The sequence below is a fragment of the Schistocerca americana genome, chromosome X (assembly GCF_021461395.2).
Source record: "Schistocerca americana isolate TAMUIC-IGC-003095 chromosome X, iqSchAmer2.1, whole genome shotgun sequence".
In the NCBI taxonomy this organism is placed as follows: Eukaryota; Metazoa; Arthropoda; class Insecta; order Orthoptera; family Acrididae; genus Schistocerca; species Schistocerca americana.
Genome location: NC_060130.1, coordinates 9,417,117 through 9,438,944, shown reverse-complemented (window position 1 = coordinate 9,438,944; position 21,828 = coordinate 9,417,117). Strand labels below are relative to the sequence as shown.

The 21,828-nt window shown below is 41.1% G+C and overlaps 1 pseudogene; it reads right to left on the bottom strand.

The window, feature by feature from the left end:
* LOC124554871 overlaps window positions 1-21,828 on the bottom strand; it is a 76,108-nt pseudogene that overhangs the window by 40,247 nt on the left and 14,033 nt on the right.

The following is a 21,828-nucleotide window of genomic DNA, read 5'->3' as shown; positions in this document are numbered from 1 at the left end:
TTTGACAAAGGCCATTGCGTAGCAACAAAATGCAAAACGGTAGCAAGGACCGGGTCAGCAGCTGTGGCTGTAGCTACACGACGAAAATCAATCAGAAACGAGTCGACCACGTCATCGGTTTCCGAATCAATGAACATGCAAGCAAGTTCAAAAGAATCGAATGCTCTATCCTCAGCAACAGGCAAACAGGACAATGCATCGGCGTTTCCGTGCTTAGCAGTGGACCGATACAAGATATCGTAGCGGTACTGCGAGAGGAAAATAGACCAGCGAATGAATTTCTGCGCTGTACGCGGAGGTACAGGCTTGTTCGGATGAAAAAGCGACATCAAAGGTTTGTGGTCTGTGATGATGGTAAAGTGACGACCATACAAGAAATCATGGAACTTAGTAACACCAAACACGAGAGCCAAAGCTTCTTTCTCTATCTGTGAATAATTTCTTTGCGCAGACGAGAGCAATTTGGATGCAAAGGCAATAGGGCGATCATGCGACCCATCTTTGTGCGCAAGCACAGCACCGATCCCGAAATCTGATGCATCTACCATCAACAAAAGGGGTTTCTGGGGATTGAATGGCGTAAGGCAAGTATTAGAAAGCAACGCCGATTTCAACTGGCGAAAGGCGCGTTCGCATTCCGTCGTCCAGACGAACGGAACACCCTTACGGCGTAAGCTATGAATCGTAGCTGAAATGGAAGAGGCATTGCGCAGAAAGCGATGATAATAGTTAATTTTACCCAACACACTCTGTAGCTGCTTCAAATTCTGCGGCGAAGGCAAGTCTTGTATGGCACGGAGGTGCTCTGGACTCGGATGTATGCCTTGGGCATTGATGACATGTCCCAGGTATGGTAAGTCACGAGCAAAAAACACACATTTGTCCTTCCGCAAGCAAAGACCATTTTGTCGCAATACCTGAAATAATGTTCGTAGGTGTGCTAAATGCTCGTCTGCTGTCTTTCCGGAGATCACAATATCATCCAGATAGTTCGCAGCAGTTGGGACTGATGCACAAACAGTTTGTAAATATTGCTGAAACAATGCAGGGGCGGATGCACACCCGAATGGCAGTCTTTTGAATCGGTACAAACCAAGATGCGTGTTAACCACCAAGACGCGCTGGGATTCTTCGTCCACTGGTATTTGGAAGTACGCATCTGTGACGTCCAACTTTGAAAAATATTTACCCGGGCACAGTTTGTCAAAAAGATCTTCCAGGCGGGGTAATGGAAAAGTTGCAAACACTAGTTGTGGATTCACAGTGGCCTTGAAGTCCACACAAAGTCTCAGTTTTCCGGAAGGTTTGGGCAAAATTACTAATGGTGAGACCCAGAGAGAAGCCTGCACACGTTCAATTACACCTTGTGATTCTAAATCGTGTAATGTTCTTGCAACCTCATCACGCAATGCGTGAGGAACATTGCACGCTCTGAAAAATTTCGGTTGCCCGTTGACTTTCAGTTCCAAATGTGCTTCATAGTTTTTAGCGCAACCTAAGCCCGGCGCAAAAATGTCTGCAAATTCTTCACACAGACGAGAAACACTGTCTGAAGGCACAGTCTGATTCACTGATAGGACCTGATTTACTATAGACATGTTAAACAACTGAAATAAATCGAAACCAAACAAGTTCACTGCAGTAGAAGAACGAAGAACGTAAAATGAGACAAGTTTTGTTTGTCCCTTGTATGTTGCAAGAAGGCTGCACTGTCCTAACACAGGGGATATTCTGACCTGAATAACTATTTAACTTAACATTTGCGGCACGCAACGGAGGTTTGCCCAGTTGTTTGTACGTGTCGTGATTGAGCAACGAAACTGCAGCTCCGGTATTGAGCTGGAATGGTATGACCATTCCATTAAAATCCAAATCTACAAAAAGTTTATTGTCCTGCTGACGACAAGAGCAACTGTCTCGTGCAATTTGAACTGATACAGGTACAGCATCACTTGCTAATTGACGTGATTTCCGGCGACGTCGACGCACACTTTGTGTGGGACGAACACTGTCACTGTTTGAGAAAGTGGCACTGGACGGGGTGGAATTCACTACATGAATGTCCATGGGCGAAGGTCCATGAGCCTGAGTGTCCTTGGTTCGATTCCGGCGCGAAGCAAAAGGCCTGGAATGGTTGTGATTGTCTGATCTGAGCTTTTTCTGGCAAACACTTTGAACATGTCCTTTCTTATTACAGAAAAAGCAAATAGCTTGGCGTGACGGGCAATTTTCACGCGAATGTCTAGTAGCACACCGCGGGCATGATTTTACTGCAGTTGTATGCTGTCGCGGCACACCTGGTTTAGAGCGTAGTGGCAGCTGCGTGGACGTGCGCGAGGGCAGTTTACCGGGCCGTGCAGCGCGCCCGGCGGGCTGGTTAATGTTACACACGGCTGGCGAAGTTGCAAATGATTCCTGAGCAAAGTGAAGTGTGTCTTGTCTATCTAATATGTCTATCACTTGCTGAAGGGAGGGATTAACTAGTTTCAAAATCTGTTCCCATATACGAACATCAGAAACGTTCTGTGCAATTGCATCATGGACCATTGTATCTGAATAAGGGAGTCCACATTCACACTCAAAAGCACAATCCCTTGTAAGGCCTTGCAATGTTGCAACCCACTCCCTATTAGTTTGACCGGCCGTACGTTTTGTACGAAAGAACGTATACCTTTTTGCAACTACATTAACTGTTTCCTTGAAATAGGCATCTAAAGCAGACAAAAGTTCTTCGTAGGACAGAGTTGCTACGTCGCATTGGGGAAATAATTTCACTATCACACGGTACGTTTGCACCCCTACACATGCCAATAAATGAGGCTGCCGCTCGTTACCTTGAATTCTGTAGGTGGCGAGATGAAATCCAAACTGGCGTGACCACTCCGTCCATGTTTCCTTAGCTGGGTCAAATGGCCTAAAAGGCGGTGCAACTGCGAGTTGTGGCTGCGGTAGTAGTAGAGCGGTGGCTGCCGCATCGTTGTGCAGTTCACGTTGACCCTGGACGAGCCGTCCAAGGGCATCCAATAACGCCTGCGTCTGCTGATTCTGCAAGTGATAAAATTCGGACAGTACATCTGGCGAAGCCATGACACAAGTAAATGTAAGCAATTTGAAAGAACAAGACCCTTTCCGTTGACTTGTCGCCAAAAATTGTTGTGTCTAGACAAGACAGCCTAGACACAATGAGAGGAAGCCGAAAGGCACGCGCTAAGTTAAAAAAGGAGGGCGTGAGGTCTGAAACAGGATACGTAATGATTGCTTGTGTGTTGTGCCTGGTGCAACTTTGTTTTCTTTATGGTAAATAGTGATCTATCTTTCCCTGCACACACACACAGAGAAAAAAAACTGCCAAGTCCAGCAGCTAGGGGCAAGCTGCTGGAGTTGGCAGTCATATGTGTGTGACATGTGCTTGCCTGTGTGTATGAATGTGTGTGTTTCTCTGTATCTCTTTTGCTGATGAAGGCTGTGGCCGAAAGCTTTGTGTAAGTGCCTTTTTAATTGTGCCTGTCTACAATGTAACATGTCTCCTTTACAGTAAGCAGCAATCTATGTTTTCCTATATTTTTCATTTACACAGATGTAATTAACAAATCAGAGTCTATTTATTCCAGAGAAGTGACAGTTTGTTCATGACAGTTCAGCACAAATCTGATTTTTATATACAGCAAGGCTACCTATAAATTATTCTGTGTGCCAGTGTTCATGCTGACTATAGGGATTCACACTGATCATGTGTAATTTGACACCTGGTCCTGTAAAGTTACTTCTGCTCAACGTGAAAAATTCTCCAATTCACATTTTGTAATTAACCTTAACATATCAAATAATGCACCCTTCGATATAACTGCTTATTGTTCACTTCCCATCACTCTATTCCCAATGTCAACCCAGCTGACCTCTACTTCTAATCCAAAAACCATGGTTGACTCAATGTTTGCTATTGCAAGCTATTGCTATTGCAACACAAAAGTGCCAGAGGCACCAGTAATGATATACAATTAAAAATACTAGAAAGTAAGGCACACCGGTTAGTACATGCTAAGACAAACACTACAAGTGTCTAAGACACTGCGCTCTCACACAACAAGTACGAGGTCTGAATACATTACAGTTATGATACACTAAACTGTTTCATTCACAGTGGCTATATACATACTCTCTCCCCAATAAACAGAATAGTTATAACTCAATTGTTCACAAGTGTATATTATGACTCTTGCCACAGCCACGCAGTCAGTATGCCACAGGCGTGCCATAGAAAGCGATCAGGTTCAATTCCTTGTAGAGCCGGGAAATTCTGCTCGGTGGACAGACTGGAATAGGGTACACACTGCTTGTAGTTCCAGCTGAGGAGATACTCAAGTGAGAAGTAGTGTCTTCAACTTCTGGAAGTTGATAACAGCCTGGAGAGTTGTATACTGACCCCCTAACTCTCCATAGATTTATAGTAGAGGACATCTCTCGAAGAGCATTGCGTGGTCTTCTGGGCCCAATGCAGAGTTCCTTTATCTATGTATATTGTATATCACCACTTGTACACACTCATCAGCACAGTATCATATTGTCTCTTCACGTGGCAAATTTTTATTCCCTTGTTTCCAGATCAAGACTTTTCCTCTTCCTCTTCTTCGTTTTTTTTTTTTTTTTTTTTTTACTATCATTACTTGTACCACACATATTCCACACGGTTTATGCTCACTCCTTCAATGATACTTCCCATCCTCCTCTAGTGTGCGAGTTGTCCCTGCTTTCCTGCGTGTTTCTTGGTTTAAACACCCTTGTTTCAAAAGAGAGTGACAGCTTAGATACAGTCTTGTCAACATTTTGTAATTTTATTTAGCAATTATTGTTTGAGCCTTATAGGCGAATGTCACAAGATATTGTCAACCACTGGATTCACTAGATTGGAATGGGGTTCATGGTAACTTATCAATTCATTTTTTAAGTTGCTGTTATCTTTTTCATCCTATCTTGGACTAGCTTTTCCATACTTCCACTCTATTTTACGTAGCCAAACAGTTATCTGCCCTTGCAAACTTGCTCCTTTACTACCAAGTTAACTAATACTGGGCAGCCTAACAGAAGTTCCAATATCCAGTCTTTCACCACAATTCACCTACACACACTTTTCACTCATTGATTTTCTTTTTTCAATGTCATAAATATTTTGCTTTCACAGACTGCTGTGCTTTGAACATAAAATTGTAGGAACATCTGCCTCACATGTCACTTTTTTTTTTTTTTTTTTTTTTTTTTTTTTTTTTATTAAAGAATATGTTCCTTGCTTATTCCTATTTGCTTCTGATACATTTCCATTCTCACTTTTATTTTCTTTTGATCCATTTCTTTTTTCTTTGATAGACAAGTCAAACAACAATGGCAATATGTTGCAGCCCCCTGTGTTTCACCCTACTTACTACGAACTTACTTTTCTTAGCTTCCAATTTTATTAGTCATTTGGTTTTTAAGATACTTAAATTAATTGTTTGACCCTGTATTTTTATATCTTATTTTACCTTCGGTTGATAAAGGATTTCTGGTATGCTCACAAAGAGAGAGCTGATTTTCCCACCCCTCACCCCCCTTACCTTGTCCTGAAACAAACTTATCGCCAAGTATCTTGCAGTTTTTTTCCTATTATTAATCTCTTAGTCTAGTCATCAATTTAAAAGTGTCAGTTGTTGGTCCCATTGTCTAATAATTTGTACATTTATACACATGAAGTTCCAATTTTTATTTGGAACATATAGACTCTGATAATCATGAATCACAGTTCAAATGGCTCTGGGCACTATAGGACTTAACATCTGAGCCAAGGCAGGATTCAAACCTGCGACCATAGCAGTCGCGCAGCTCTGGACTGAAGCGCCTAGAACCGCTCGGCAACGGTGGCTGGCGAATCATAGTTACCATCAGACGGACAGAAATACTGTGTTAACTTTAATACAACATAGGGACATAGCTAAAAATGTCTTTACATAATTTCCAGTTCTGATTACTTTCCTTTAATTTAATCTAACAAATAGGTTAGTGTAACATGATGTTGACAGAGGCAAATTATATATACTCACAAATTATTTAGCTAGAGGTATCTGGTTTGTATGTCTGGGAGGGAGGAGGGTGCAAGCTGAAAACTTCAAGAAAAGATTACTCATTTCATACCTGCTGGATTTAACTGCAGTTTATCTCTTCCATATACCAACCACATACCTAATGTGCATGGCAAACAGTTTGAAAGTATTATTCTATACTCAGCATTTGGAACTATCAGTTCCTTCATGAGAGAGGAAAGAGGGATAAGTTTCTGAAGGTCTGAAAGGTCACTCGGACTCCACAACTAATGTGAGGACAAGAGGAACAAATGTGTCTATAAGAAGTTTTGGAATTTCACCTCCTGAAGGTAAAATACTGATCAGTCTGTCAGTCTTCTAGTAATTTTATGGTTTCCTCGCATGAATTTTCACTTGGACATGATTATTCTATGTTTCATCACTCACCTGAGAGATATCTCTGAATTCCCAAAGAGACATACCTTCAAATTGCCATCAGCTGTTATCGGTAAACGGTTGCACGTGCCACAGAAGTGTTCACTCATTGAGGTAATAAATCCCACACGTCCCTTGAAGCCCGGGACATGGTATGCCTGCAAAAAGAAATTGTAAGAAAATAGGTACTGCTGTTGTGAAAATACTATAAATGTGTTGCTCACCAAGTGGAGGAAGGAGAAAATGTGCATTAAGGGGAGTTTGAACGCCCTATCCTGACAATGTTACATTTAGTGACTTAACTTCCCCGTACTTCAGGAACAACTGTAGCCATTGACAAGAAACTTTTACAGGACATTAAACTATATGTTCTGAGTCTTACAATAATTGCATTTCAGCCACTGCTTTTGGAAATACAATTTTCTAATTACACAGTTAAAATTTTGTGTACCTTTTTGTATGTTATTCTAAATAATTTTATTTATACATAACATTATGTTTTTCTTTTAGTTCAGAAGACTCAGGATACATATGTCATTACTCCCTGAAAATTTGAATTCGCTACTTGCCGTAGTTTCGGAGATTTAGGGAAAAATGCAAGAGAAAATGTAAATTTTCAGGAAGAGTTTTTAAAGTTTCAATAGACTGTAACTCAATATATGCTTAACATTTTATTTTTAGTCACTCAGAAGCACCCTGCACCATACTGTATATCATCCTCTTGATCTTTTTTAAGTTTGTTTTGTTTTCTTCTTTCTGGACTCCGTAGTGGCCAACTGTGCTGCATACTCTGCTTTACCAGTGCAAACCTTGTCCATCCCTTCAAATTCTCTGATGCAGTTTGCTCCAGAATTAATTCCCATATGTTGTAGCACTTTCACGCTACCAATGTTGCCATCATTAAAAGCAATAACAGCATGACTGACCCCCACTTTAGTGTCTTCATTACAAGAAAAACATTTTTTGGTCTACATCTACATCTACATCCATACTCCTCAAGCCACCTGATGGTGTAGGCTACCTTGAGTACCTCTATTGGTTCTCCCTTCTATTCCAGTCTCGTATTGTTCGTGGAAAGAAGGATTGTCGGTATGCCTCTGTGCGGGCTCTAATCTCTCTCATTTTATCCTCATGGTCTCTTCGTGAGATATACGTAGGAGGGAGAAATATACTGCTTGACTCCTCAGTGAAGGTATGTTCTCGAAACTTCAACAAAAGCCCATACCGAGCTACTGAGCGTCTCTCCCGCAGAGTCTTCCACTGGAGTTTATCTAACATCTCCGTAATGCTTTCATGATTACTAAATGATCCTATAACGAAGCATGCTGCTCTCTGTTGGATCTTCTCTATCTCTTCTATCAACCCTATCTGGTACAGATCCCACACTGCTGAGCAGTATTCAAACATTGGGGGAACAAGTGTACTGTAACCTAATTCCTTTGTTTTTGGATTGCATTTCCTTAGGATTCTTCCAATGAATCTCAGTCTGGCATCTGATTTACCGATGATCAACTTTATATGATCATTCCATTTTAAATCACTCCTAATGCATACTCCCAGATAATTTATGGAATTAACTGCTTCCAATTGCTGACCTGCTATATTGTAGCTAAATGATATGGGATCTTTCTTTCTATGTATTCGCAGCACATTACACTTGTCTACATTGAGATTCAATTGCCATTCCCTGCACCATGCATCAATTCGCTGCAGATCATCCTGCATTTCAGTGCAATTTTCCATTGTTGCAACCTCTCGATATACCACAGCATCATCCGCAAAAAGCCTCAGTGAACTTCTGATGTCTTTCACAAGGTCATTTATGTGTATTGTGAATAGCAACGGTCCTACGACACTCCCCTGCAGCACACCTGAAATCACTCTTACTTCGGAAGACTTCTCTCCATTGAGAATGACAGGCTGCGTTCTGTTATCTAGCAACTCTTCAATCCAATCACATAATTGGTCTGATAGCCCATATGCTCTTACTTTGTTCATTAAATGATTGCGGGGAACTGTATCGAACACCTTGCGGAAGTCAAGAAACACAGCATCTACCTGGGAACCCGTGTCTATGGCCCTCTGAGTCTCGTGGACGAATAGTGCGAGCTGGGTTTCACACGATCGTCTTTTTCGAAACCCATGCTGATTCCTACAGAGTAGATTTCTAGTTTACAGAAAAATCATAATACTCGAACATAATACATGTTCTGAAATTCTACAACTGATCGACATTAGAGATATAGGTCTATAGTTCTGCACATCTGTTCGACGTCCCTTCTTGAAAACGGGGATGACCTGTGCCCTTTTCCAATTCTTTGGAACGCTACGCTCTTGTAGAGACCTACGGTACACTGCTGCAAGAAGGGGTGTAAGTTCCTTCGCATACTCTGTGTAAAATTGAACTGGTATCCCATCAGGTCAGCGGCCTTCCCTCTTTTGAGTGATTTTAATTGTTTCTCTATCCCTCTGTCATCTATTTCAATATCTACCATTTTGTCATCTGTGCGACAATCTAGAGAAGGAACTACAGTGCGATCTTCCTCTGTGAAACTGCTTTGGAAAAAGACATTTAGTATTTCGGCCTTCAGTCCATCATCCTCTGTTTCAGTACCTTTTTGGTCACAGAGTGTCTGGACATTTTGTTTTGATCCACCTACCGCTTTGACATAAGAGCAAAATTTCTTAGGATTTTCTGCCAAGTCAGTACATAGAACTTTACTTTCGAATTCATTTAACGCCTCTCACATGGCCCTCCTCAGATTACATTTCACTTCACGTAATTTTTGTTTGTCTGCAAGGTGTTGGCTACGTTTATGTTTGCTGTGAAGTTCCCTTTGCTTCCGCAGCAGTTTTCTAACTCGGTTGTTGTACCACGCTGGCTCTTTTCCATCTCTTACGATCTTGCTTGGCACATACTCATCTAATGCATATTGTACGATGGTTTTGAACTTTGTCCACTGATCCTCAACACTATCTGTACTTAAAACAAAACTTTTGTGTTGAGGCATTAGGTACTCTGATATCTGATTTTTGTCACTTTTGCTAACCAGAAAAATCTTTGTACCTTTTTTTAATATTTCTATTTACGGCTGAAATCATCGCTGCAGTAACCGCTTTATGATCGCTGATTCCCTGTTCTGCGTTAATTGTTTCAAATAGTTCGGGTCTGTTTGTCACTAGAAGGTCTAATATGTTATTGCCACGAGTCAGTTCTCTGTTTAACTGCTCAAGGTAGTTTTCAGATAAAGCTCTTAAAAAATTTCACTGGATTCTTTGTCCCTGCCACCCATTATGAAAGTTTGAGTCTCCCAGTCTATATCCGGCAAATTAAAATCTCCACCCAGAACTATAACATGGTGGGCAAATCTACTCGAAATATTTTCCAAATTATCCTTCAGGTGCTCAGCCACAACAGCTGCTGAGCCAGGGGGCCTATAGAGACATCCAATTACCATGTCTGAGCCTGCTTTAACCGTGACCTTCACCCAAATTATTTCACATTTCGGATCTCCATCAATTTCCTTCGATACTATTGCACTTCTTATCGCATTAAACATGCCTCCCCCTTCACTGTCCAGCCTGTCTCTGCGGTATACATTCCAATCTGAGTTTAGAATTTCATTACTGTTTACATCTGGTTTCAGCCTACTTTCTGTCCCTAGTACTATGTGGGCATTGTGACCGTTTATTAATGAGAGCAGTTCTGGGACCTTTCTATAGACGCTCCTGCAGTTTACTATTAGCACATTAATATTGTTATTCCCTGCTGCATTTTGTCTACTCCTACCTTGCCGCATCTCAGGAGGTGTCTTGTCGGGCCTAGGGAGGGAGTTCTCTAACTTAAAAAACCCACATGTGCACTCCACACATACTCCGCTACCCTTGTAGCCGCTTCCTGCATGAAGTGCACGCGTGACCTATTCAGGGGGACCCTACATTTCTGCACCCGATAGCGGAGGTCGAGAAATTTGCACCCCAGATCTCCGCAGAATCGTCTGAGCCCCTGGTTTAAGCCTTCCACTCGGCTCCAAACCAGAGGACCACTATCGGTTCTGGGAACGATACAACAAGTAGCTAGCTCAGATTCCACCCCGCGAGGCTTTCCGCCTACACCAACTCCGCTAACTGCCTGTACGAACTGAGGATGACCTCTGAACCCAGACGGCAGGATTCATTGGTGCCGACATGAGCAACAATTTGCAGTCGGGTGCACCCAGTGCTCTCTATCACTGCCAGCACGGCCTCCTCCACATCTCGGATGAGACCCCCGGCAAGCAGACAGAGTGAACACTGACCTTCTTCCCCGACCTTTCCGCTATTTCCCTAAGGGGCTCCATCACCCGCCTAACGTTGGAGCTCCCAATAACTAATATACCCCTCCCCCCATGTGCCTGCTCGGACCTTGCTGAAGGAGTGGCCACATGTCCACTCACAGGCAGAACGGGCGATGCCACACGGCCAGCCTCCACACTGACCCTCCGCCTCATGCGCCGCGAATGCCGCTGAACCCGCCACTCCCCTTGGGAAGAGGGTGGCCCAACCGTGCCCGGTAGCCGCAAAGATGTCTTGACAGCAGGGTCAGTGGGTGAAGCATGTAATGTAACACCTGGGGTGTACCATGCAACGCACCAGACTCCCCACTGCCGCTACACTCTGAGGCAGCAGCCTGAAGATGGCTAACCGCGGCTTCAACACATTCAGCTGTTTGCGAACAGTGGCCAGCTCCTCCTGTGTCCGTACACAGCAGTCACACATCCTATCCATCATAAGAAATCAATTTACTGTAGAGAGTTAATCAACTTATAACTAGACTGCTAATTCACTAAAGGCGGCTGATAGTTGACTAAACTGTGGTTACTAGACACTTCCTGTAGAAAACAATGAAAATAGCACTACCTGTCTCTGGACTGTATTGAAAACAAACACTAGCACTACTGGCATTATGGCTGACTAAACGGACTCTCTCTGACTGTATTCAAAACAAACACGAAATCTATGGAACACTATTACTAGCACCCGACAATTAAAGCTTCCTAAAAGCAAAAACACATGGAAAAGGAAGTGACAAGTAAGAAAAATAGAGTTCATACTTCAATTAGCATAGCTCGCTGCACAGCAGACGTGATGCAGATGGCAGTTACAACGACACTGACACAATAAGATTATTGAACGACTCACTGGGATTTTGAGTCTGACAATGCAGACACTTCTTCAATAATTCAGGATTGCCAGGTCTCTGTAAACAGGTTTTATGATATCCACAACTGCTGCTGGGATAGAATGTTTATGGCTGTATGACCTGTTTGAGTACTGGGCATTGCGGTAATTGCACCATGAACCAGATCTAGGAGGGCAAAGATGGTGTACTGGTTTATCATCAGCTGACAGTCTCTGGAAGAAGGTAGCCCATACTGCCTGCTTCATTTTCAACAAATCCTCAGTATTATTTCTAATGGCAATCTCATAATACTGTTGTAGTTCATCAATCATGTTGTCTGTCAGCCTGCTTCTTATGGTCTTACCACCTGAAAGTTTCTTGTCTCTCAAACTTTGTTTCAACTTCCTCAATCTGGTATCCATCCTCTTCTGGACATGAGCAACACATTCCAGTTCTGTGATAAGCTTCTCACCATAAGGCTGAGTGGCTACTACACTGTTATATGCATTTGAGTCTGCATAACCTAAGAACTTAGTGTAACACACTCCCCTTTAGTTTACAGATCGATTATAAATTTCAACAGCTCCACAGGCCTCCGTACGACTAGTTGTCCTTCATAATTTCTGTCACAGATATGCCCTTCTTCATTCCCTGATTTATACTTATAACAATGTTTGGTTAAAATCTGGAAATCTATTAGCTTTCCAGTATCAACACTGGTCACTGTAGCAACAGAATTCTTAGAACTGCAGCTGCGCTTCTACCAAGTGCCCCAAAAGCTACTGATATGACAATCATACCATCGTTTATTTCAGCAGCTTCATTTGTAGCACCCTTAATTGACTCACATGCAGTGGATTTCACAGCAGCTCCAATAAATCCTGCATACTTGTCCATTTTACAAAGTGGGCGTGGCATATACATCACGACACACATTGTTTCTGCTGCAGTGTGTCCTTTGCCAATAGCTCTCAATCCATAAAACCACCTAACATTTATGTCAAAATAATTATCTTTACACTTATCAGAATTCCAAAATGAATGAGTGTATTTACAAATGGCAGAATTAATGGTAAGTTTCCTGGCTAGTCCATTTGATACCTCAATGTCTTCATGTAAACTAACTGGCCCTCCACATACATACAGCACACACATTCACATAACACCCCTGTTAGGATGTGTAAATGTATCAGAATATAACCTAACTTACCGTTTACATGAGTTTTGTTTTGAGATAACTGTGTTATCACTATGTTTTATTTTAATCTTCGAAGCACTAATGGGTGTTTCGCTAGATACTCATGAGTTTGCCAGTATTTCATTGTCTGCAACTTCACACACCACATGCTGAACACAATGTTTCTCTTTATTCAAAAATTTATTACCATGAAACCCACATTTCTTAAAAACACTTCATTTTGGAGTCATACTTTTTGAGAGATTTACCAGTCTATTCATCACTTCTCCTCGGAAAAACGTTAGCACTTTGATATACAAAGCATGTTTATACTATGAAAAGATACGATACTATTTTTGACAGTGCTACCAATGCAAACACATAATTTAACCTTTATAACACAGCAATCCACAGCTTTCTACAGGGTAGTCCATTGATAGTGACCGGGCCAAATATCTCACGAAATAAGCATGAAATGAAAAAACTACAAAGAACGAAATTCGTCTAGCATGAAGGGAGAAACCAGATGGCGCTATGGTTGGCCTGCTAAATGGCACTGCCATAGGTCAAACTCATATCAACTGCATTTTTTAAAAATAGGAGCCCCCATTTTTTATTACATATTCATGTAGTACGTAAAGAAATGTGAATGTTTTAGCTGGACCACTTTTTCACTTTGGGATAGATGAAGCTGTAATAGTCAAAAATGGTTCAAATGGCTCTGAGCACTATGGGACTTAACTTCTGAGGTCATCAGTCCCCTAGAACTTAAAACTACTTAAACCCAACTAACCTAAGGACATTACACACATCCATGCCCAAGGCAGGATTCGAACCTGCGACCGTAGCGGTCGTGCGTTTCCAGACTGTAGCGCCTAGCACCGCTCGGCCACTTCGGCCAGCTGCTGTAATAGTCACAAACATATAAGTATGTAGTATCACATAACTTTCCGCCAGTGCGGACGGTATTTGCTTCGTGATACATTACCCGTGTTAAAATGGACCGTTTACCAATTGCGGAAAAGGTCGGTATCGTGTTGATGTATGGCTATTGTGATCAAAATGCCCAAGGGGCGCGTGCTATGTATGCTGCTCGGTATCCTGGACAACATCATTTAAGTGTCGGGACCATTCGCCGGATAGTTACATTATTTAAGGAAACAGGAAGTGTCCAGTCACATGTGAAACATCAACCATGACCTGCAACAAATGATGATGCCCTAGTAGGTGTTTCAGCTGCTGGGGCAGCTAATCCACACATCAGTAGCAGACAAATTGCGCGAGAATTGGGAATCTCAAAAACGTCGGTGTTGAGAATGCTACATCAACATTGATTGCACCCGTACCATATTTCAATGCACCAGGAATTGCATGCCAATGACTTTGAATGTCATGAACAGTTCTGCCACTGGGCACAAGAGAAATTACGAGACGATGAAAGATTTTTTGCATGTGTTCTATTTAGCGATGAAGCATCATTCACCAACAGCGGTAACCTAAACCGCCATAATATGCACTATTGGACAACGGAAAATCTACGATGGCAGCGACAAGTGGAACAGCAGCGACCTTGGCAAGTTAATGTATGGTGTGGCATTAAGGGAGGAAGGTTAATTGGCCCCCATTTTATCCATGGCAATCTAAATGGTGCAATGTATGCTGATTTCCTGCGTAATGTTCTACCAATGTTACTACAAGATGTTTCACTGCATGACAGAATGGCGATGTACTTCCAACATGATGGATGTCCGGCACATAGTTTGCGTGCGATTGAAGCAGTATTGAATAGCACATTTCATGACAGGTGGATTGGTCGTCAAAGCACCATACCATGGCCCGCACGTTCACCGGATCTGACGTCCCCGGATTTCTTTCTGTGGGGAAAGTTGATGGATATTTGCTATCGTGATCCACCGACAATGCCTGACAACATGCGTCAGTACATTATCAATGCATGTGCGAACATTACGGAAGGCAAACTACTCACTGTTGAGAGGAATGTCATTACACGTATTGCCAAAGGCATTGAGGTTGACAGACATCATTTTGAGCATTTATTGCATTAATGTGGTATTCACAGGTAATCACGCCGTAACAGCATGCGTTCTCAGAAATGATAAGTTCACAAAGGTACATGTATCACATTGGAACAACCGAAATAAAATGTTCAAATGTACCTAGGTTCTGTATTTTAATTTAAAAAACCTACCTGTTACCAACTGTTCGTCTAAAATTATGAGACATATGTTTGTGACTATTACAGTGCCATCTATCACAAACTGAAAAAAGTGGTCCAACTAAAACATTCATATTTCTTTATGTATTACACGAATATGTAATAAAAAATGGGGTTCCTATTTTAAAAAACACAGTTGATATCAGTTTGAGCTATGGCAGCGCCTTATAGCAGGCCAACCATTGCGCCAGCTGGTTTCCCCCTTCGAGCTAGACAAATTTCGTTCTTTGTAGTTTTTTCGTTTGACACTTATTTCGTGAGATATTTGGCCCGGTCACGATCAATGGACTACCCTGTATATAAAAAATTACAGATTTTATTAGGTCTTGAAGTAATGCATGTAAAAATTTTAACATTTTCAACTGGTGTAGATTATATTTTAGAAAATAAAATGAAATACTTCTCACACAAGTTTATAAGTAATATACATATCATTTTATTTGGAAAATGGCAAATTTTATAATCAGATAAAAACCCGAAAAAGTGAAAAAGAATGTTTTCCCCTTCTAACTCCCCTTAAAGTTATGGAAATGTGTAAGCTTTCGGAGCCAGTGGCTTCTTCTTCTGGCAGAAACAATAAGGGGAAGGAAAAGGGAAGAAAGAAAAGGATTGTCAAGGTTTAGGAAATGGGGAGAGTTGCAGAAAAGCTGCAGAGAAACCCAGGCCAGGACAGACTTACTGAATGGGATGAGAAATATGTAACTAAACCAGTCTATCTCTCATACCACCAGCAGATGTGAAGTATTCTTGTGATTGGTAGTAAGTCATAAACATTAAATTATTTTCAATGTATGTTCATACGTAATACTGCACGTACCTTTGAGGTATCATTGGGCCCATTGGGAAGAGGATCAAAATTAGGCCACTGCTTTCTAATTATTTGGAGCATTTCACAAAATGAGACCATCTTCCCATCATTCCATTTGTTGCCGCTGAAAGGCATGTACTCGATAAATCTTACATCAACATTTTTCTCTTTTGTTTACTCCACAAAACTGCACACTTCATCTTCATTAAAACCTCGCATTACAACACAATTTATCTGTGGAAGAAAGACACCATTAAAAACTTGGTATCAGATAAAGCATGGTTTAAACAGAGTTTGAAAGACTTTTTGATAGATAACTCATCCTACTCTATAGATGAATATCTTAACAGTGGCTGTTAGGCCAGCTTAAATAAGAATGTCTGTTAGATTTCAGTTCTGAGAGCACTTTGCCATAACAGTCAAGATTATGTACTTTTTGTTTGATAAATTTATTAATAGTGCATAACAATGTTTCAGTCTGACAGCGTATCAATTCTGAAAATATTAGCTGTTCCAGTTTGTATTGTATTCACCTAGTTTGACAATCTCCTGACAAATTCAGGGTATTCAAATGTTTTATATTTTTTATGTTATACTTTCTGGCATGTTACTCACCCATGAGAATCGTCTCATGTTTTGGGTCTTGGAACAAAAGCTGAATCTAACCTAATCTAACCTACAAAATAATGGTTCTACAAGTCTGTTGTTATATTTGTATACCTCACTGATTCTGTTAAATTAATCTTTTTCTCTCTTTTTAGAGAATGTCTGAATTTATCTTAGCATGCCAGGCTGTTAACCTTCTTAACAATTTATGAAAATTAAACTACATACATCTCCAATCTTTTTCCCCACTCCAACACACACATCTTTTGCTGAAGGTATTATTTTAACTATTACATGAAATTAAGAAGCTTTCTTGAAACTGTGCTGCCATTTGTGAAACAAAGTTAAAAGTGTTCTCAAGATAAAAGGTCTTCACAAAAGGAGCATTTAGTATCTGTGCAGGTGGTAATACTGACAGCCATCATATAAACAAGCCCAAATGGTAGAACATCCTGCTTTACACATACACGCAATAGCAGAAAAAAGGAAAAGAGCACACCTTTCATTCAAGCATTGAATATATAAACTGATGAGACAAAACACTATGACCTCATGTTTGATAATGTGTTTGTCCACTGTTGGAACACAATACAGCAGTGATTTTGTGTGGGACAAGTTCAACAAATTTCAGGTATGTTCCCAGCATTATGTGAGGTATGTTCCCAGCATTATGCAGCACCGCATGTCTAAGCACAGGTCATGTAATTCCCATAAATTGCAGATCAGTGGTTTCTGGGTGCAGAACTGGTATCTGATAGCATTGCAGATGTATTCCATCAGATTCAGAAGGGGTGAATTTGATTCTGGCCTCGTGACACTGAAAGTCATATTGTTGAAACATGTCACCTTCATTAGGGACAGGGTGCGGACAGTGCACAATAATGTTCACACAGAACAAAGCTGTTATGGAGCCTTCAGTTACTACCACAGGACCCATAGAAGACCAGGTGAATGTCCTCCATAGCATAATATTGCTCCCACTGGCCTAAGTCTGTAGCAAAGTGCACCTTTCAAGCACCAATTCACTCTGTTGACAGTGTATGTGCACAAAACCGTCACGCAGGTGTAATGCGAAACTCGAATGATTCAACCAGATGACACGTTTCTATTGATTCACTGCCCAATCTCAATGCTCCTGAGCCACAGAAATTGTAATTCAACTGTGTTGTCAACATGGGAACATACAGGGGTTGTCTGCAGCAGAGCCCTATGTTTAACAATGTGCAATGGATGGTGTGCTCTGAAATACTCATGCTTCCACCAGCACTATGTAGCTTCCTCAGCTGAATGTCATCTTTTTCAAAGGAACCATCCCAGAATTTGTCTTAAATCATTTAGGGAAATCAAGGAAAACCCAAATTTTGGTGGCCCGATGGGACTCGGGTCCGTTGTCCTCTCGAAGGCAAGTCCACTGTTTGACCACTGTGGTGGCATGACCTAGTCTTAATTAAGCCAGAAAATCTTGGGAAATGCTGACAGATTTAAGATATAACAATTTAAAACAATCCTTTCATGAATTTCACTACAATTTTCTGCTCTTTTGAAAAACAATTTCTTTTGACTGTTTTGATGTTGTTTAGTATGTTTAAATAATGATGGCAGTCTCTATAAAAGGGCAGTTCGGCTTTTAAGTTTAGTTATACTGTTTTAAACTACATCCTTCATCTATTTGTCCACCCAGAAGTGCTATAGGATGTAACTTGAAGACTATGGTGAGGTGGTGGGGGACAGTCATGTGTTGAGGAGGAGGTGCTGCCAGAAATGAAGTGTGTGAGGTGACGTTATTGACACAGCATACAGGGAGAATAAAAATACTCTATTCCATATTCATTCACAATCTACGTCTGCCCCCATATGGTTTTACTTTTCTCCAATAAGAAAAAAGAAATTGTCAGTAACTGTCTCTGTAAGGTCTTAAAAGGAAACAAACAATAGAAAATCTAGGCTGGAATAATGACCATATTATAAAAAAGATACATTGCTATTCACTGTACACAGGAAATGTTAGGTCACAGACAAGCACAACAAAAAGACTACTAAACACGTAAGCATTCGATCAGAAAGTCTTCTTCGTAAGTGGACAAAACACACACACACACACACACACACACACACACACACACACACACACACACACACACACATATGAATGTTGTTTCTCCCATGATGCGCAGTTGCTCCCAGTCTGGCCCTAGCAGCCAGAGACCGTGGTCATGTATGTGTGATCTGCATTTGCGCGCATGTGTGTGTGTGTGTGTGTGTGTGTGTGTGTGTGTGTGTGTGTGTGCGCGTGTGTGTGTGTGTGGGAAGGGGGGGGGGGGAGGTTTGCACCAAAAGCTTACGTGTTTAATGGGTGGTGTATTTTTTTTTTTTTTTCCCCTGCCTGCAACACAACATCTACACTATACAGTGAGTGCCAATCTATCCTTTTCATAATACTGTCGTTACCACCTTGCCAAGAGGCATATTGTGGAGTAATCCGAAGGGCTCTACTAATTTGTACAAGAGGAAGGAGAGCACAATCTCAATGTAAGTTTTTAGAAAACTGGTATGTGCATTACTTCTGCAAACCTTTCAGAAAGGACACAGTATGCACTTCATCCAGCAAGATGAGTAATAAACAATATTAGCAATACTGCATCAAACTTGTTCACTTTCATCTTTGGATTAAACATTCAATTTCAGAGAGTACAGAATTTGGCAGAATCAAATTTTGGGGATATGTGGAACTGGGACAACGGCATATTTTTTACCCATTCACAAACTAAGCACTGCTGATTGCTACTTTTATTGTGTCTGCTGCTGCAATGCATATATGAAACTGTAAGTGCAGCATCTATGATGGAATAAAATGTTATACAAATGAAACAAACAGGCACAGTGAAATAGAGTAGTATGGCTCATCATTTCGGTCTCACAGATTAGCAGGTGTTGACTCGAAAGATAATACTTAAGGAGTTGAATCCAAAGGAGAGGATGTACCGTATTTACTCAAATGTAAGCCGCATTTTTTCTGGTTTTTGTAATCCAAAAAACCGCCTGCGGCTTAGAATCGAGTGCAAAGCAAGTGGAAGTTCTGAAAAATGTCGGTAGGTGCTGCCACAACTAACTTTTGCCGTCGAATATATGTAGCGCTACACAGGCATGCTTCGTAGGCACAAAGATAAATACTTGTGCCAAAACCTCTGCGTCAGTAAATAAATTAAAAAAAAAAAGGTGGAAGACGATTTTCATACATTATCCAACGAAGTAAATATAAATTCCGTATTGTTCATCTTCGAATGTAGCAGAACTTCAATGTATTACGAAAATCCGACTGGCAAGACTGTTTCGGATGTTTGTCAATATGGCCAACTCTACGTTCTGAATTTTTTCCTACCTGTGAGAAGAGATGGTTGCTTATAGGAACCTGATGAAATGTGAATCACATGCAGTATTCTCTTCATCATAAGAGTAATACGAATATAAACATGTTGCCACGTATTCTTTCGTGTTTGCTGCTATCTTATTTAAATCCTGTCTGCCTAATAAACTACGAAACTAGAGTGAGACAACAGCAAATGTGGAAGAATATACGTATCGTGTCATGTTTATATTCGTATTATTCTTATGCCTAATAGTGATACAGTCAGAACTGAAGCACGGCAACTGACTAGATTTTTAAATCTAAGATGACTCTAATTTCTGTGCAGAATTTGATGTACTAAAGAAGCGGCCGCAAAGATTTTCAAACGGAGATAAATTTTCGCCTAACTCTCGTTCAGAACATGTTCTATCATACGCAGTCTATTATTTGGTTCTTGTTGATCATTATCAAAGAAAGCAGCAGTGTAAGTAACAACAAATAGTCTCTTGCCATTGTTTCGCTAATGAGATGATTTCTCTCTCTTTTTTTTTTTTTTTTTTTTTTTTTAATTGTAGGCGGTGGTAGCGTGCATAAAAGCAAGCCATGCCGCGAGCGACGACAGGCCGCAAACACGCACTATCAGAATGCGACAAACAATGCATGACACAGTACAGTAATGTATTTTCAGCTTAGAGTGACATAAACGCCTATAACAAGGAAACCGGCACTTATCAGATCAAAGCAAAATAAGCAATTGATTCAAACCAGACGAAGCACGTGAAAAAGGAAGGGTACCAGTATAAATACGGACGGAGGGCCTGACGCATAGCAAAGGCTACCTGGTAAAGCTTAAGTGCTAAGCTTACGACTCGAACCAAACTACTGTAGCTGTATCGTCATTCATTCGACCTAAATTGTGTCTCATATTACAATGGACCGACTTTGTTTCGATTTGGAGGTGCAGCCTAAAACTTTTCTCTCCCCTTGAACTTCGAGTCTCAAATTTCAGGTGCGGCTTAGATTCGGGAATTTTTTTTTTTCCTTCCTTTATTTCGAGTCTCATTTTTCAGGTTTGAGTGCAGCTTAGATTTGAGTAAATACGGTAGGTGGTATTTCACCTAATTCTGACTATGAAATAAAACAAAGTACGGCAGGGAGCTCTGACGAATCAAAGAGCAGCGATGAAGATTCTGATGAATAGTAAAGTATGAGTTAAGAAATAAGATGCTACTGAGATCGTAAATTTTTGTTGTGTTGATGAATCTGTTAACAAACATATTCAAAAATGCACTGAAACATTGGTACATGTAGTGTTGGGAGGTGATAAACTGTCATTACGGTTAGAGGAGCTACGTATTTCTTGCTGTTCTACTCCTACATGACACTGTATCTGAAGGTACAGAATGAATCTTCACTGGCTAGAGAAATGGGTAACACAATTTTACAAGTCTCTGCTGTCATGTAATCTCTTCAGGGAAATCATGACTGTACTAAGATTCGGTTTGTGGTTGACAAGGTCAGAGTCATTAAGAAATGCAAGGCAGCTACCATGTCAGTCCTAGAAGAGAGAGACGTAGCAAACTGTCAAAGCATGTACATTCCCGGTCCATATGTTTGTGGTGATGTAATAACCAAGTAATACTGAAGTGTGATCCAAGTCGCACAAATATGGCTTTAATAATAACCTCCGAACAATATGCCTCTAAGGACTCAACAAGACACAGAACACTGATGTGCACATTACAAACTAGAATCACACAGAGAATCAGTCAGCACTGTTCCACACTAATATATGTGCGAGTCACCAGCAGATGGCATGGCAGCGACCGCGCCACACGCTTGGCTCCCAGAGACAGAATCCAGCAGCCAGCCTGCAATGATCAGTGGGTGACCAATTTAAAGACGCATGTACGGCAACACCACTCTCAGTGCACTCACACTGACATGTACTAGTAGCACGATACAGCAGTGATGAGCAGTAGTACCCCTCCTGTCTTGCGCGCCTTTTA